The sequence below is a fragment of the Lampetra fluviatilis genome, chromosome 4 (genome assembly GCF_964198595.1).
Source record: "Lampetra fluviatilis chromosome 4, kcLamFluv1.1, whole genome shotgun sequence".
Lineage (NCBI taxonomy): Eukaryota > Metazoa > Chordata > Hyperoartia > Petromyzontiformes > Petromyzontidae > Lampetra > Lampetra fluviatilis.
Genome location: NC_136278.1, coordinates 17411071 through 17430010, shown reverse-complemented (window position 1 = coordinate 17430010; position 18940 = coordinate 17411071). Strand labels below are relative to the sequence as shown.

Below are 18940 nucleotides of genomic sequence, written 5' to 3'. Positions count from 1 at the left end.
AAACGAATACAGCGCCCGCGCCCACGCGAATTGTCAATGAGCCGTGACATCCGTGAGCCGTGACAAAGCAGCAGTTGTCGACAGAATTTTCTTGTCTTGAATCATTTATTCATTCATTCATTAATTCATTTATATCACTTGTTTAAGTTATTTAATTGTAAAAAAAAAAAAAAAAAAAAAAAAACGATTCGGGGGCCCCCTGGTGGCCAGGGGGCCCCAAGCAGCCGCTTAGTTCGCTTATGCCTCGGGCCGGCCCTGCAGAGCGACGCTGCCTTTGCAGGACCCTCCAGCAACACCGCGTCATCACGGCTGCGACGCCGTACTGTACATGTTGTCGACCAAGCCATCGCTGCGTTCGGGACCGAGTCTGAGCTTGACGAAGACGACGACACAGCTGCTCTACAGCACGGCTGCCTGTCTTTCGCGAATTCTCGTCCACAGGGGGCGACTGGGCGGCATTTCAACGTCGCTTCCTCAGCCACCAGGAAATGGTGGGCTGGTCGGATGCACAAGCACTTCGTGCACTGCCAGCCACCTTGGACGATGACTCTCTCGCTGCACTCATCTCCATTCCCAAGCGACAAAGGGCGATACTACAAGCAGCACTTCAGCGGCTGTCTGATGTCTATGGACCTCCTTCCGCCACACGCCACCAGTTCTACGAGAGACGGTGCAAGCCAAGGGAGTCGCCATTGGCGTTCCGCACCGCGCTACTCGCCATGGCAAGAGCAGCTTACCCCCGCATGGACGATGAGGCTATCGACGCACTCGTCCTTCAGAAGCTGCTGGAGATGGCGAGGGGGCTGCGCCTTGTCATCCAGGCCGTGGATGACGAGGACATGTGCTCACTGCGAGCTGCCCGGAGCATTCATGCTCACTTAATGCTGGACCAGGACGAGACCATCACCGCATCGGCTACGGCATCGGTGCCTGCCAGCAGGGACAACGCTCGCTCTCCTGATCGAGTCTTCTCGACGTTCAGCGTGATGCCCCAGCGATCACCGGATCGCACCAGTCGCCGCAACGACTGGGAGCGGGGACGGCCCTTCCCCCGCGGCGACGCGACGTGTTACAACTGTGGCCGCCGAGGCCACTTCTCTCCCGACTGCCGTGCACCTCGCCGCCGCTCCGCCGGATCCCGAGACCGGGACTACAGAGCTTCCAGAGCAGCGCAGCATAACCAGGCAAGTCGCGGCACCCCACACGCTCGGCCCTCATACACACCACAACACACCATTGACTCCGCTCGGAACACGGCGTATGACACGCGGCGTTTGGCCGACTCTTCGCGACCACTGCGACCTGGGCAGTGGTCAGAGCTGGCCCATAGAGTGGTTGCAGCGACGGCGGGTTCCTCGGTGGTTGTTGGTTCGATCGAGGGGGTGGAAGTGCGCGTGCTTGTTGATACCGGTGCATCGGCCACTATCATCTCCGAGTTAATTTACAATATACTGCCCGTGCGATGTCGATCTTTGGAAAAGGTTTCCGTTCCATTTTTCGCTGCAAATGGAAGTTCCCTGGGGATTCTCGGCCAAATTCGGGCGCAAATTGCCATTGGAGATATTAAATTGGCCGGACCTGTTTTTGTATCTTCTTCCCTTGCGGTGCCGTGCCTTCTGGGAACTGATTTTCTTGCCAAAATGCCCATTAAAATCCTTATCGATCAGGGATGTATTTAACTTCCCTCGGGCCGCCGGATGGCATTTTTACCCGCGGCCACGCGTTCACGGACGGAAAATGCTTCCGTACAGGCTTTTGCGGCTTGCGCTGTACGCATTCCGCCAGGGGCACAAATGCTCGTCCCCTTACGGTTAAAGAAACCGCTCGCTCCCACCGCCTCGGTAAATGGCATTTTATTGGGACCTTCCAACACAGCAGTTAACAGCCTTTCGTTGGTGGCCGCACAGACTCTTGTAGCGGGCGACAGGGAGCCATTTATACAAGTTTTGAATGTCGGTCTGTCAGACACCGTCATTCCACAGGGGACAGTGCTCGCTCATGCGACAGTCGCGCCCCTGGGGACCGGGATTGTCGGACACGTAACGAACGCTCAGCAACCTCGCCCTCAGAACGGTGACGAGGGGTGGATTGACGCTCTCTGCGCTGATGCCGGCGATTTATCCGGCTCACAGCAGAGTGATTTGCGGGCTCTTTTGCGGGAATTCTCGGATGTGTTCAGCAAATCACAATTTGATATTGGCTGCACCAAGCTGCTGCGTCACCATATTGATACCGGTGACTCTGCCCCTATCCGCCAAAACCCGTTTCGGCTCAGCCCTGCGGAGAAACAGCATGTTAAATGGGCAGTTGACGACATGCTGGCGGCTGAGATAATTTCTCCTTCAAACAGCCCCTAGAGTGCTCCGATAGTGCTGGTCAAAAAGCACGATGGCAGTCTTCGATTCTGTGTAGACTTTCGGCGCCTGAATAAAATTTCCGTAGCTGACGCATATCCTCTGCCACGTATGGATGAGTCATTGGATGCCCTGGCAGGGGCGCGCTATTTTTCCACTTTGGACCTTCTGTCAGGGTTTTGGCAACTCCCCCTCGACGAAGCGTCAAAGCCAAAGACTGCTTTTCGGACACCACAGGGCCTCTTCGAGTTTAATAGATTGCCCATGGGGCTCCACTCGGCCCCAGCGACGTTTCAGAGGCTCATGGAGCTGGTCCTCCCTGGGCTCCAGTGGGACTCATGCCTGATTTATCTTGATGACGTTATTGTCTTTGGCCGCACGTTCAACGAACGCATTGAACGGTTGCGCGCTGTCTTCGAAAAAATGCGAGCTGCGAACCTCAAATTTAAGCTGCAAAAGTGCCACCTTCTGCGGGAATCTGTGCGCTATCTGGGCCACATAGTCAGCCGCTCGGGTATTTCCACAGACCCTGAAAAGACTAAATGTGTCAGCCAATGGCCTACCCCCACCTCTGCTGGGGATGTTCGCAGTTTTATCGGGTTCGCGTCGTACTACCGACGTTTTGTGGCTGGTTTCGCTACAATCGCCAAGCCACTACACGCTCTTACAGCGAAAGGGCTGAAATTTCATTGGGGAGACGCGGAACAGGCCGCATTTGACTCCTTACGGAATGCTCTTGTAGCAGCACCGCCCCTGGCTTACCCCGATTTCGCAAAGCCGTTTATTCTGGACACCGATGCCAGTAACACCGGGATCGGCGGGGTGCTGTCCCAAATCGTTGATGGCGTTGAGAGGGTGGTTGCCTATGGAAGCAGGGTTTTGTCCCCTGCAGAGCAACGTTATTGCGTAACCCGACGCGAGCTGCTGGCCATTGTTTACTTTATACAACAATACAGGCCATACCTGTACGGTCAACGGTTTACCGTGCGCTCCGATCACTCTGCGTTACAATACGCTTTGCGCATTGACCAACCGTCTGGCCAGCTCTCCCGATGGCTTGAAGTCCTCCAGGACTACAATTTTATGGTGATTTACCGTAAGGGCACACAGCACAGTAATGCGGATGCGCTATCTCGCCTCCCGTCAGAACAATGCGCCTGTTTCACGGGTTCTGGCCGGTGCAAACCGCAAATAGTACGCCCGGTTGCACCTCCTGAAACGGTTTCTGCTGCCCTTCCTTCCGATCCTGCACCGGGTGCAGACCACGAAAATCCGCCAGCAAGTGACGACTTGCTGGGGATAACGTTGGACGAATGGGGTCGGCACCAAATGAACGATGCGTCATTGGTGCCTCTGCGTCGTCGCGCATGTGATTCGTCCTCACGTTCAAGTAAATCGAACTCTTTTGCCATGCGCCGCGGTCTGCTCATGCATTGGGATGCTGATTATTGCCAGTACAAAATTGTAGTGCCATCGGCTTTGCGGTGTTCGGCTGTGTGCGCGGCACACGAGCGATTGTCGCACCTGGGTGTGCATAAAACCATTGGGTTGCTAAGATTACAATTTTACTGGCCGGGCATGCTTCGCGACGTAACTGATATTTTAATGGGCTGCACCCAATGTGCGCAACGTAAACCTCCAGCGAAGCCGGCATGCCCACCGCTGCAGCCCATCACGGTATCCCTAACGAGCTGGTTGCTCTCGATATTTTGGGGCCTTTTCCTACAACGCCTCGTGGTAACAAGTACCTTCTGGTTGGGGTGGAGTATTTTACACAGTGGCCTATGGCCTGGGCCCTCCCCAACCAGTCGGCAGCAGCCGTGGTGGACGCCTTTGTTCAAGGCTATGTGCTGGACAAGGGCGCTCCAGAACGGTTGCTGACCGATCAGGGAAGAAATTTTTCAAGTACCCTGCTGAGTGAGGTATGCCGCCTGTTGGGCACTAAGAAGGTGCGCACTTCGCCCTATCACCCCCAAACAGATGGCATGGTGGAGCGGTTGCATAGAACCCTCACCTCTATGCTATGCCATCAGGTTGACGAATCCCACGTAGACTGGGACCTGCAGATCCCAGGGGTCCTCGCTGCTTACCGCATGGTGCCACATGCAGCGACAGGGTTCTCCCCATTTTTCCTAATGTATGGCAGGGAGGCCATTCCCTCCGCTGATGTGCGGCTTGGGATAGAGCAGCTTCCACAATCATGGAAGCTCACTGACCATTTGCGGTTCAACCTGCAAAAGCTGTCTGAGGCTCGTGATGCGGCGATCGAAAATTCCGCTTCCCACCAGCGGGCAAATTCGAGGTTGCAGGCCCCTCGCACGTCCGTGCATCAGTGGGCTCCAGGTGATATGGCGTGGCTTCATTGCCCCCAGGTGCCGGTGTCCACATCGGCTAAACTCCTAAAACCATGGCGAGGTCCGGTTGAGGTGGTCCAGGTAATGCGCCCACAGTGTGTTAAGATACGTTGGGGACGACGGCGCTGGTTCGTCTGAAGCCATTTGTTGCTCCGCGCGGCTCTGCGTCACACTCAAAACACGAGGGCCGAGCGTGTGATATGCCCGACGAGCTGGATGTCGCCCCGTTGGTACCTAATCCACAGCGCAGACGTCTCATTCCTCCCGCAGATAATGCGGGACTGAGGGAGCCGTGCGAGCCACGAGTCTCTGCACGAAGGCCCCGTGAGCCGCCCAACATGTTTGCCAGGATGCCTGACCCGTCTACAACAAGAGTCTCTGCAAAGAGACCTTCTGACCCACCCAACATGTTTGCCAGGATGCCTGACCCGCCCAACATGTTTGCCAAAATGCCTGACCCGCCCAGCATGTTTACCAGGATGCCTGACCCGCCCAACATGTTTGCCAGGCTGCCCGACCCGTCTGCTCCAAGGGTCCACGCAGAGAGGCCTCCTGCCCCTGCTGACATTTTTGCCAGGATGCCTGGTCAGCCTGCAGCCCGGAAAGGGGCACCCATCCCCTACGACGGGCCCGCGAAATACACACGGGCTAGATCGCGTCGCTTTTCTTGATTGCCCATCATTTTTTTTGCGGCAGCTGAATGCTGCATGCGTTGTGCGTCGCGAATGTCGTTATTTGTGATTGGTTCTGACCATGTACATATGTTGCGTTGTTGATGGGGGGGGGGTATTTATAGTGGGTGTTCCTGTTCTTGTTGGATGTTCCTGTTCTTGTTGGTTGTGGCACACACACACTTTGATTCATTGATGGGGATTTTCTGCTTGTAACAGCCGGCACGGCTGAGGCTTCCGAAGGGGAGGGTGATGTAGTAGAGTTACCCACTCGATATTCACAAACTCGGAGAGCAAATCGTTAACAAGGTTTTCCCGCTCAAACTAACGGTCAGGGTCTCACAAGCTGTGAGAGCTGACCGTAAACAAGGTTTTCCCGCGTGACCAAACGGTCAGGGTCAGATAGGGTGAATTTGGATCGAAAAGCATATTGGGAACGACCAATCACAGGGTTCCACAAGGTGGCCGGGGATTGGACAACCCGGCCACGAACAAGTATAAAGCCAGAGCGCTGAGAGCTCTCGGGGAGTTGGACTACACGAAGACCCAAGACGGCGGAAGAAGCCTAGGACCCTGGACCAAGCCCTCCAGCCCTTATCAGGGCTAGGGTTCAGAGTAACCAGTGGTCGGGAGACATCTCCCTAGGTCCAGTCAGAGGACACTGAAAGAGCGGGATATTAAGTAGCCTGTAGGGTACGGGGGCTTGTACGTTCTGAGTGTAACGGGTGAGGGGACCGTATACCCCTCAGTGCATAGGGACTGTGTTAATAAGACGAATAAAAGTGTGTGCTACAAAAGACGTTGAAGAGTCCGTCTGTACAACACTACATATGTAATTATATGCATACATTATGATAATCATGGAGATAATCTTAGTTTATGCAAATGCTTGCGATTATGTTAATGTAGACAGTTATGATAATTAGCTTCGTTATCCAGAGTTGTATCAATTGGGATAAAACAATTATCTTTGATTAAACATTTATTGATTATCTTAGTGTGTTTTATGTTATGTGTAATGCGAGCGTAAATGGGCGGGTCAGATGTGACGATCCGAGAAGGAGGAGTCAGGGTCACGTGGGGGGAGAAGTTATAGCGGGGAAACAGGAAGACATCTGGAGCAGTCGGGGGAGTGAAGAGGGGAGACCACGTTGGGTGGTCGCCGTGCCTCAGCCTGGTGGCTGAGGGGCTCATGACGGCGCCAGCCAGCGGGGTGGAAGAGAGAGTTGGGGATAGAGACAGGGAGAGGCCACGCAGGGCGGAGGTTGGAGAGTGGCGAGATCGCCACAGAGGCCACGCAGGGCGGAGGTTGGAGAGTGGCGAGATCGCCACAGAGGCCACGCAGGGCGGAGGTTGGAGAGTGGCGAGATCGCCACACACAGTAAGACTCGGCACCGTCGGCCAGCGGTGACCGAGCATGGAGGAACGAGGAGCAGCGGTGGAGTTGCTGTGAGAGCAGCCGGAGGACTGCACAAGGGGAACCTGCAGCGGAGCTGCACCGGAGCGAGAAAGGCTACGGGAGCGAAGGCAGAGGTTGGGCTGCCAAGCGGGGGAGACTCTAAGCGAGGGCCGTGTGGGACAAGTGTAAAGAACCCAAATAAAGGACAACGGAGACAGACCCAGTGAACGAGTCCTTTATTACATATGTAAGGTCTCCAAATTCATATCTCAACGCAGGATACAGTTCTTATAATTAAGACAGTTTTGCATGGACTTGGAAAGAAGCACTCAACCACTTTTGTGTTAAGCAATTTTAATTCTAAACAAAAAAATTACACTCTAATATGCAAAGGCGAAAGCATACGTCAATAGATTAATAGGAAAGATTATGCAATTAATGAAAATGAATGACTAAAACACTTCTAACAACCGTATTTTTTTCTTTTTCCATCGCACATCTCATTAATTCCACTGCGTAATGAGCATATACGGCAATAGGGAGAGTTCTTAAAACAGGCATGCAGCGATATTCATATGAAAGGCAATAAAATCAACTTATTATACCCCAAAGGCGAAAGTATATGTCAATAGATTCATCGGCAAGAATATATATTTAACAAAATGTCTTGTAATAATGGTGTGCGACGGTGTGAGTGTCCTTTTAAGGGAGATTCGTATCTCTGGCTAAGCTTTAATTATTTAATGGGCAAAATTCTATGACAAAGACACAAGTTTAACACGATACTCTCTCTCTGTGAGCGTGTAGATTCGTGGCGAAAGTTTCAAAAGTTAGTTTACATCGATGAATCTATTGGTCGTTTATGCGATAAAAAAAACTGAAAGAAAACAAAATAAAAAACTAAGGCACTTATAAATGGCGTATTCTAATCACTCGATGAGTCGCGATGCCTTCACGGCCAGCTGATGGTTCATGTAATTTATAATTAGTCTTCTGATAATTGGCGAGGGTTGATTCGATTGTGTGGGTGGGATGGATAGTCTCTTTGATAAGTTATTGTGTGAGTCCGGGGCGTAGATGTGTGTGTGTGTGGGTTTATGAGTGGGGGGGGGGGATACGAACGGCTTTGAAGAATTTCCCTCTCGCTCGGGCGTGGCTGCAGTGAGCTGTTGGCTTTCACCGACTTTCTGTCTCTGCTGCTAGCTGAGCGGCGTTGGCACGATGTGGTCCTTGAAGAGGCTCGGTCGCTTGGCGCTTGATGGGGCTTGGCGGCGCTTGGCGGCACTCGGCGCTGGCACCCGTACTCTGTAACTCTGGCGGCGCGGCGGTGCTCGTTCACTCGTGCGCTGGCAGGCTGGCACCTGTGCTCGGGCACTGGACGACGTGGCGGTGCTCGTTCACTCGAGAATTATATAATCATAATCAACGTTTTTGGGTTTAGATTATGAATAATATTGGTCGCGAAAGCCTACGCGTTAAACGAATTATATAATCCCTTCCCTCGCTCTGGGCGTTACCCTTTGTCTCACACAGCTTTAAGTTTTTCGTTTTCTGTTTGGAAGTTAAAATGAGACTCACTTTACTGCTTATAGTATTATTGTAATTTTATTGTAAGTGATTCAAGGTATGTTGTAGCCGTGTTCACAGTATTTCCATCGTGGTTTGATTTATTTATGGGGAGATGTTATTTGCTTGTGTGTGCAAATCTTGCTATCCGTGCTGCGGGAAGACAAAGGCGGTCGGGGGCTCCCTCTCCACAGAGTACACACTAATCCTGCACCCCGGCTTGTGCGTGTGTCTTTAATTAAAGTGAGGATCAATGTTCCCCCATTTTGTCAAAGCGAAGCCTGTGTCCTCTCTCGTCGAGGGGGGGGGGGGGTATGCGTGTGTGTTTCCTTTTATGACTGACTCTTCCGATGGAGGGGGGTATGCGTGTGTGTGTTCTTTATTCTTATTGAGACATCTGTTGAATTTCCTTTCTCAAGCCGTGCCTTCGTCCGTGGACACAGATTCCTTATGAGGGCCATTTCCCTGCTTTGGTGTGCTCGCTGCGCTGTCCCGATGCTTCGGGAAGACAAAGACGGCTGTGAGGCTCCCTTCCTATGGAGTATGCTACATATTGGTTAGGTATGACTGACTTATTTCGCCCTTAACTCTTCTAGGAGATCCTTGGTCTAATATTTCATACTTATTATTTGGTTTGTGTTTATTCAAGATTTGTGACTTAGCCTGTTATTACCACGTATTTCGTAGGGTTTTACTAATCTTCGTTCCACTGCCTGTGTAGGGGTGTTAGAGAGAGAGCCCGTTATGCATGGCAGCCTATGGTAAACAAACACAGTAGGCGGGGCTACATGTGTGCACGAGCAGGTGCCCTCTGCGACGTCCGCGCCAGACACCCTGGGGGGTCGATTCGGTCGTTATGATCCCCCGGGGCCCCACCCCTCAGGGAGGGGTTGGGTATAAAAGGGGAATGTATCGAAGGGCTCGGGAGTGATGTTTAGCTAAAGAAGAGGAGGAGGAAGACGTCTGAGATAGAGCCCTGGACTCCCCCTGGTACGCCGTCCTTATCAGGACCGCGCAGGCTCGAGCCAGTGGCGTGGTACCAGAGCCAGAGCCAGTGCTGGTCTGGACTCTGGGTACCGGGCCCGACTGACCAGTGTCGGGCCAAGATAGCCTCCCCTAGCCCATTAGTGGAGGACTCAGAGGCAGGCTAAGGTTAGCCTAGAGGTGTGTCCTCAGATAGACGGGTGAGGGGGCCGATACCCCCTCAATTGTGTATGTCACAAAGTTGGTGTTCAAATAAACAAGTGTGCCTCCAACTCCGGTGTCAACGAGTCGTAAGCGTTACTACATCTGGCGTCAGAAGTGAAACAAAGTACGAACATGGATACACGCCGGACGACTCGAGTCGGAGTACCAGGGGCGGAGGACACCGCTGCAGTTGGAGGGCCCGAGATGGCTGAAGATGCCATCGAGCAGCCGGGGCTGGGTGCATCCACGCCACAGCAGCTGGAGGAAGGGGAGCCGTCGACGGAGGGGCTGAGACAGGCGCACGCGAAGCTGGCCGAGCTGCTGTACGCCGCAGCCGCCATGCTCGACAACATCACGCGGCTGGGGGCTGCGGGACCGCCACGAGGCGACAGCAGCCAACGACCACAGCGCCTTCCCGCCATTTCAACGGAGCAACATTTTGAAACTCCCGCCATCGCCGCAGCTGCTGTTGAGGGCGTGGCCGCTCTAAGCATCGCGTCCAACGGCGGGAGTACAGTGCCTGCCGCGTCACCACGGGTGCGACCGGCGATGCCATTGCTGCTTCGGGCCGACGCTGAGTCGAGTGAGGGAGACGAGGGAGCGCGATCGTCCTCTGCAGCCGCTGCCTTACATCAGCGACTGCCGCCGCTCAAAGAATTTGTGGGCGAGGAGGGCGACTGGGGCGGCTTCCAGCGGCGCTTCCTCGCTCACCAGGAGATGGCACAGTGGACAGACGCCGAGGCTCTCCGAGCACTGCCAGCACTCCTCGACAGCGACGCCCTCGCCACACTAACATCGGCAACGAAGGAGAGGCGTTCCACGCTGCGGAAGGCGATGCAAGTGCTGTCCGCTGTGTATGGGCCACCATCGGACTGTCGTCAACTCTTTTACGATCGCCAGCGGGGGACGAAGGAGTCGCCCCTGGCGTACCGTACAAGCCTCCTGGCGCTGGCAAAGGAAGCCTTTCCACGAATGGACGACGAGGGGGTCGACGCCATGGTGACAGAAAAGATACTTTTGCTGGCGGACGACTTAGACATCGTCATTGTCGCACAGGACGATGCAGAGATGTGCTCCCTCCAAGCGGCCCGTCTCCTCCACGCAAACCTGTCCTCTCAACGACGGAAGGCCAGCAAGGCGGCGAGCGGGCGCGCCGTCGCTGCGGCCACCCTCCCGGCGGAAGAGGTTTGCGCCGTCAACCATCGACGGCAGCACGGAGCGGGAGCGCGGGAGGACCGGGCCGGTTCGAGCCATCTACAACGTCCATCGTCGCCACCAGCGCTTCCACGCTGCTACAACTGCGGCATCCGGGGCCACGTCGCCTCGGGGTGCCGCTCTCCTCGGCAGCGCGGGACGACGCCTCAACGGGACGCTGGCCCTCGTCACAAGCTCCACCATCATAATCCGGCGAGTCGCGGCACCCCTCACGTTTGGCCCACGCACACGCCCGTCGCACACTCAAACACCGCAGCGAAGGGGGGGCCAATATCGCGTACCATGGCACCAACACGCACCGCTCTGGGTACTCACATTGAACCCAGCCAGTGGTCCGTGTTGGCCCATCGGGTTGTAGCCGCGTCGTCGGGGTCGTCGGCCGTTGTGGGTCACATCGATGGGGTGGAGGTGCGCATCCTGGTCGATACAGGAGCATCGGCGACCATTATTTCGGAGTTGATTTATAACATTCTCCCTGCCCAGAGCCGTCCTTTGATGCCTGTTAATGTGCCATTCTTTGCTGCTAACGGGGGTTCACTTGGCATCATCGGACAAATTCGAGCCCAAATTTGTGTCGGGGATATTAAATTATCTGGGCCGATTTTTGTTTCCTCCTCGCTGGCGGTTCCGTGCCTGCTGGGGACGGATTTCCTGGCCAAAATGCCGATTAGGATATTAATCGACCAGGGATGCATTGAGCTCCCATCGGGCCGACGCATGGCGTTTTTGCCATCCCCCGCTACGAGCCGGACGGCGTTCGCGACGGTGCCGGCGTTCGTAGATAGAACGGTGCGCGTTCCTCCGGGGGCGCAAATGTTAATTCCTTTGAGACTTCGGCGGCCCTTCGCTAAGGGCATTGGGGCTCAAGGGGTTCTGCTGGGACCGTCTAGGGCCGGGGTCAGTGGACCTAATTTACTCCCGGCCCAGACCATAGTGAGAGGGGATGGAGAACCCTTCATCGCGGTCCTCAATGTGGGCTCGCAGACGGTGGTGGTCCCACAGGGGACCGTGCTTGCTCACGCAACGCCGGTGCCCTGTGAGGAACCCGTCGCGAGTCATGTCGGCGCTGCCCCTGCACCGCGACCACATTCAGACAGCGATGAAGGGTGGCTCGAGGCGCTTTGCGCGGGATCGACGGACCTGTCAAATTTAGAGCGCCAACGTCTTAAGACACTACTGAGGGAATTTTCCGACGTTTTCAGTCGGGATAAATACGATTTGGGCTGCACTCATCTGCTGCGTCACCACATTGATACGGGTGACAGCGCGCCAATACGCCAAAATCCTTTTCGGTTGAGTCCCGCCGAAAAGGACCATGTCAAATCGGCTGTTGATGACATGCTAGCCTCCGACATCATTTCTCCCTCCAACAGCCCTTGGGGAGCGCCGATCGTCCTGGTTAAGAAGCAGGACGGTTCGTTGCGGTTTTGCGTTGACTTTCGGCGCCTTAATAAAATTACGGTTGCCGACGCATACCCGCTCCCACGGATGGACGAATCGCTTGACGCCTTGGCGGGAGCGCGATTCTTCTCCACATTGGACTTACTTTCGGGATTCTGGCAGCTTCCTCTGGACGATGATTCAAAGCCTAAAACTGCTTTCCGTACTCCGCACGGCCTGTTTCAATTCAACCGGTTGCCGATGGGCTTACACTCAGCGCCGGCAACTTTCCAGCGGTTGATGGAATTGGTTTTGGCTGGATTGCAATGGGAGTCGTGCCTGATTTATTTGGATGACGTCATTGTCTTTGGCAAAACTTTTGAGGAACATCTCCAGAGGTTGCGGGCGGTTTTCCTAAAGATGCGGGCTGCTAATTTGAAATTTAAGCCCCAAAAATGCCATTTGTTACGCGAGTCAGTGCGTTATTTGGGGCACATCGTGGGGCGCTCAGGTATTTCTACCGATCCCGCCAAAACGCAGTGTGTAAGCTCTTGGCCGACTCCCACCTCAGTGGGAGAGGTTAGGAGTTTTATTGGGTTTGCGTCGTATTATAGACGCTTCGTCGCTAATTTTGCGACTATCGCCAAACCCCTACATGCTTTAACATCTAAAGGGGTTCGGTTCTGCTGGGGTCAGGAAGAGGAAGCTGCTTTTTGCTCCCTTCGGGATGCTTTGGTAAACGCTCCTCCCCTGATTTACCCTGATTTTTCAAAACCGTTCTTGCTCGACACCGATGCGAGCAACACAGGTATTGGGGGCGTGCTCTCCCAGGTGGTTGACGGCGTGGAACGTGTGGTTGCGTACGGCAGTCGGGTGTTGTCTCCAGCGGAGCAACGATATTGTGTCACCCGTAGGGAACTGTTGGCAATTGTCCATTTCATCCAACAGTATCGCCCATATCTGTACGGTCGGCATTTCACCGTCCGCACAGATCATGCGGCACTGCAGTACGCCCTGAGGGTTCAACAGCCATCGGGACAATTGTCCCGATGGTTGGAGGTCCTCCAGGATTACGATTTCCAAACCACATACCGTAAGGGCGTTCGCCACACCAACGCGGATGCTCTGTCACGCTTGCCAACCGCCTCCGAGTGTGCATGCCTCCTGGGGTCTGGACGTTGCAGGCCTCCAGGGGACACATCGGTACCTGTCTTGGCGGCCGCCAACGACGACGTTGCAGTGGTTCCTAATTCGATCGAACAACAGGGCAAAGATTCCCTGTTGGGGTTGCCCGTCATTGAATGGGGGCGCCTCCAGATGGAGGATGTCTCCCTCCTCGGGTGGCGACGTCGCGTTGGCGGTGCGGCGGGGGGAAAAAGAGGTGGTTCCGACGCATGGGAAATGTGCCAAGGTCTGCTGATGCATTGGGACGGGAAGTCACGTCGACATCGGCTGGTGGTCCCTACTGGGTTGCGGGGTAGGGTGGTATGGGCCGCTCATGAGCGCCTCCTACACCTGGGGACCCAAAAGACTCTCGCCTTGTTGCAACTTGATTTTTATTGGCCTGGCATGACGAGGGATGTGGGGGATTTGTTGGGATCATGCCCTCGATGTGCACAACGCAAACCGCCAGCACGGGAGTCTAACCCGCCTTTGCAATCGATCAAAGTGTCCAGGATAAACGAGCTGGTCGCTCTGGACATTTTGGGACCATTCCCCGCCACCCCCAGGGGGAATAGATATTTGTTGACTGGTGTCGAGTATTTTACACGCTGGCCTATGGCCTGGCCTCTGGCCAACCAGTCGGCAGCAGCCATCGTGGAGGCCTTTGTTCAGGGTTATGTCCTGGACAAAGGTGCTCCGGAGAGGTTGCTGACCGACCAGGGCAGAAATTTTTCCGGCAAACTACTCAGACAAGTCTGCGATCTCCTGGGCACAAAGAAAATTCGGACCTCCCCATATCACCCACAAACTGACGGGATGGTCGAACGTTTGCATCGCACCATCTCGTCCATGTTATCACAACAAGTTTCGGACTCGCAAACGGATTGGGACCTACAAATTCAGGGGGTCTTGGCGGCGTACCGGATGGCACCCCATGCAGCTACGGGGTTTTCTCCATTTTACCTCATGTACGGCCGAGAACCAGACCCGCCTGTTCGTGCCCAGTTGTGGATCCCCGTGCCGCAGGGAAAAACTAATCTGGCTGACCATGTTAAATTTAATCTGGACAAATTGACCGAGGCACGGGATGCTGCAATGCAAAACTCTGACCTCCGTCAGAAGGCGAATGAGCGCCTCAGATTGAGTCGAGTGCACATACTGCAGTGGAAGCCGGGGGACAAGGCATGGTTGCACTGCCCCCAGGTGCCACTGGCAACCTCCTCTAAACTGGTGCGGCCGTGGCGGGGCCCTGTGGAAGTGGTGGAGGTGTTACGTCCGCAGTGCGTGCGCATCAAGTGGGGGAAGCGGCGATGGTTCGTGCACCCCTCTAGGTTAAAACCCTTCGCTGCGGTACACAATCCCACTTCACACGCGCGTGGCCAAACGTGTGGGGGGTCGGCCGACTCGCTGGGTCCGTCTCCGTCGCTCTCACCAAATGCCTTGCCGGCTGTGCCACCTTCAGGAGCATCAGGAGTGACGGGCTCACGCCCGATCACCCCGCCTGCGGATACCGAGGGTCACGCGGAGTCGGATGAATGCTCACCCCAAGACGGACATTCGCCACCTGATGGTCCGCCACGCGCGGTTACCCCGTGTGAGGGGCCCGCTGCAAGGACGCGCGCTAAAATGCGCAAACTGTCGTGAGGCCGGCGAAATGTGTACATAGCTGTTGTGTTTATTGGGTGTTGTGTGGGTGGTGTGTTCCTCGCTCCTCGGATGTACATATGTTGGGTTCACCGTGTGTTGTGTGTGCGTGGTGGGTTCCCTGCTGATTGTATATAGGCTGTTTTTTTACGGAATTCGTATTTATTCGGGGGGGGTGCGACGGGTTGTTTTCTCATCTTGCTGTTGCGTTCTTGTTCTGGTTCCTGTTATTGTTCAAAAATAGTGAGGCACACGCGCGGTCAGGGGGTGAAGGCACCTTTATTGTAAAATTTTTGTATGTTGGCAGCCGGGACGGCTGCATGCTATGCGGGGGGGAGTGATGTAGGGGTGTTAGAGAGAGAGCCCGTTATGCATGGCAGCCTATGGTAAACAAACACAGTAGGCGGGGCTACATGTGTGCACGAGCAGGTGCCCTCTGCGACGTCCGCGCCAGACACCCTGGGGGGTCGATTCGGTCGTTATGATCCCCCGGGGCCCCACCCCTCAGGGAGGGGTTGGGTATAAAAGGGGAATGTATCGAAGGGCTCGGGAGTGATGTTTAGCTAAAGAAGAGGAGGAGGAAGACGTCTGAGATAGAGCCCTGGACTCCCCCTGGTACGCCGTCCTTATCAGGACCGCGCAGGCTCGAGCCAGTGGCGTGGTACCAGAGCCAGAGCCAGTGCTGGTCTGGACTCTGGGTACCGGGCCCGACTGACCAGTGTCGGGCCAAGATAGCCTCCCCTAGCCCATTAGTGGAGGACTCAGAGGCAGGCTAAGGTTAGCCTAGAGGTGTGTCCTCAGATAGACGGGTGAGGGGGCCGATACCCCCTCAATTGTGTATGTCACAAAGTTGGTGTTCAAATAAACAAGTGTGCCTCCAACTCCGGTGTCAACGAGTCGTAAGCGTTACTACACCTGTATTGTGGGTTCTCTGGCTGTTTGTTCTCGAGTTATTATTTTTATCTGATATCCCGAGGCTAGGGAATTCGTTTTGGCTTAGGAACGACCCTGACTGCCATAATTATTCTTTGATGCTTCGGTCAGGTCGCGTAGAAAATTATTAAAGGTACAAATAACATCAGTATTGAATTAACAAATGAGGACTCACGACCCCCTGGTGCAGACTGTAGTCTGGTTTTCAATTGGAGTGAGGATGAGGATAGATAATGTTTGCTTAATCTTCGTCGCTAAGTTGGTAACTTTGTTTAACTAATATGGTCTTCTTGGTTCTTTCGGTAAAGTCAGGTAGAAGGGAAGTAATAAAATAATAAAAATAAAACATAATTTATTAAGTAATAAAATAATAAAACATAATTTATTATGTTTTATTATTTTATTACTTCCCTTCTACGTGACTTTACCGAAAGAACCAAGAAGATGAATCCCTGCAGTCACGAAAGCTTTAAATCGAAATTTAACTAATATAGCTCAAAACCCGTCTGTTTGCTTTCCCTGTTGCCAATTTTTGAACTTTTAACCGTGGTATTAAGGGAGCTAAAAAAAAATAACTATATAAGTCTCGTGGCGCCTACTGCCTGTATTGTGTGGGGGCCTTTTGAAGTGGAGGTGATTATTTTAACCCCATTTGCGATTCCCCCCCCTCTCTCTCTGTGTGTGTACGGGGAGGGGTTTATGATCATTTATGGTCCATCTTCTGCCCTCTGGCCTTTTGATGCGAGGTGTCCGAGCAGCTGCTCGTGGAAGTGGGGAAATGGGTGTTTTGCGCTTCCTTTGTTTGCTACCAAGTTGCCCCCGGTGTCTAATTAAAAAAAAAATTATTGGCAAAATTATTCTTAATATTATTTTTTGGAAAAAGGGAGATAAATACAACAGGTGTCGTGTCTTGCGGAGAGAAGGACGAGGTGTCGTTAAGAGCTGAGTTCGGCATGAGCCGACAGAGTATCGCTGAAAGTTATCTTCTACAGTTATCCTGATGTGTTGAGTTGCTCACAAAGTAAAGGATTGTGATAAGTTGATTGCACTAAGCTTTCACAGTCGGTTAAGAGGTGTGCGTATACAATTACAAATTTTGACAGCGAATGCCAACAGCTGCAGCTGGAGTTGCGCTGACGAGTAATCAGCCGGGAGAAAGGGCAGAGAACGCCAAGCATCGACCAAGCGAGAGCATCGCACAGGACCAGCTCCATCAGACATTGGTGCCGGTCACCGGCGGACGAGAGCATCGTGCATCGCCAGAGAGAGAACGGAGCAGTGAGCAGTGCCACCGAGCACCACCGAGCAAAGGGTGTCAGCTGCCAGCGGGCAAGTGGCGAGCGTCGTGTCGACCCATCATCCAGCAGGGGAAAGAGCCTGACCCGCCGCCCGTGAGGAAGAGGAGAGCGCCATCGAATGCGCCGTGTGTTCGACCACACACCGACCTGCACCAGCTGGGAACCAAGACATCCAGCAGCGGACGAGCTGTGCACGCGTTCTGACGACTGAATCATCTCGCACCGTCGACGGCGAGCACCGTGCCGACACACCAAGACATCTAGCAGCGGAGAGAGAGAGCTAGCGGCTAACTGCAGACACGCCCACGCGAGGGACCAGGAAGTGAAGCCGCTGTTTGTATGCCCCTCCCCCACTCCCACAAGCTCACGACACAGCGCCCGGCCTCTGCTTAAAACAAAGAATGTATCAATACACACACACACGTGAACCCTTAACTGGTCGTGAAGGCATCGCTGCTCATCGAGTGATAAAAATATGGTCGTTTATAAGTACATTAGTTATATATATTTTTTTTATCGCGTAAAATTACCAATAGATTCATCGATGCAAACTAAACTTTTGAAACCTTCGTTACGAATCTACACGCTCACAGGGAGAATATTGTGTAAAACCTTTCTTTTGAACACCGAATTAATTGAAGCTTAGCCACTGCCGCACACCATTGTCTCAAGACATTTAGTTAATTATATAATCTTACCGATGAATCTATTGACGTATACTTTTTCATTTGGAGTATAATAATTTGCTTTTATTGCCTTTCGTATGAATATCGTTGCATGCATGTTTTAAGGACTTTACCTATCGCCGTATATGCTCGTGTTACGCGGTGGAATTAATCAAATGTTCGGTCGCCCAGTGAAACAACGCAATCATTGATGGTTAAATGTACTGCTCAATGAGGGCAATTTCCCGATGATACTGTGGATAATTCCAAGCATGAGAGTTCGCATATTAGAGTGTTACGTTTTTGTTTAGAATAAAAATTGTTTAACACAGAAGAGTCTGAGTGCTCTCTTCCTGAGTTCATGCTTAATAATATTATTTATAAGAACTGTATTTGAATTTGGAGACCTGACATAAACATACTAAGACAATCAGTAAATGTTAAAGCGTGAATAATTGCATTATCCCGGTTGATAATACGACCCTAGACAACGAAGCTAAGCCTAATTATCATTACTGGCCACATTAGCATAATAACATACAATCGCATAGATTAAAAAGAAGATCTCGATAATTTGCGTAATTTATGTGCATAATTACATACATTACCATAATTTCTGATAATTGCACCTTTTTTCAATCTTCATTTAATTTTTATTATTTTTATACATTTTTCAAGACCCGACATATACAACATCCTGCGGGGGTCCGAAGCGTTTACTTTGAGACAATTGGAGTGTTCAAAGCCTGAATAGTGCAGCTGGGAATAATGGAATAGGACCTCGGTTTCTATATTGTTGGTTTTCGGAACTGAGGCCATGATTAAGAGGGACTGCCGGGGGCATTCGTATTGTGCCGTTAGAGGTGAAATTCTTGGATCGGCGCAAGATGAGCGAAAGCATTTGCCAAGAATGTCTTCATTAATCAAGAATGAAAGTCGGAGGTTCGAAGGCGATCAGATACCGCCCTAGTTCCGACCATAAACGATGCCAACTTGCGATCAGGCGGCGTTATTTCCATGACCTGCCTGGCAGCTTGTGGGAAACCAACGTTTTTGGGTTCCGGGGGAAATATGGTTGTAAAGCTGAAACTTAAAGGAATTGACAGAAG

At 53.0% G+C, this 18940-nt stretch overlaps 1 long non-coding RNA gene and 1 pseudogene across 1 annotated transcript; one reads left to right on the top strand and one right to left on the bottom strand.

Annotated features, from left to right (window-relative positions):
• Positions 1-9748: 9748 nt before the first annotated feature.
• Positions 9749-14917, bottom strand: LOC144931302 (uncharacterized). Its single transcript, XR_013636556.1, has 3 exons — positions 14724-14917; positions 11063-11164; positions 9749-9790 (listed from the first exon to the last, which is right to left on the bottom strand). It is a non-coding gene; the product is annotated as an uncharacterized LOC144931302 (long non-coding RNA).
• Positions 14918-18369: 3452 nt separating this feature from the next.
• Positions 18370-18940, top strand: part of LOC144931964 (18S ribosomal RNA) — a 1226-nt pseudogene continuing 655 nt past the window's right edge.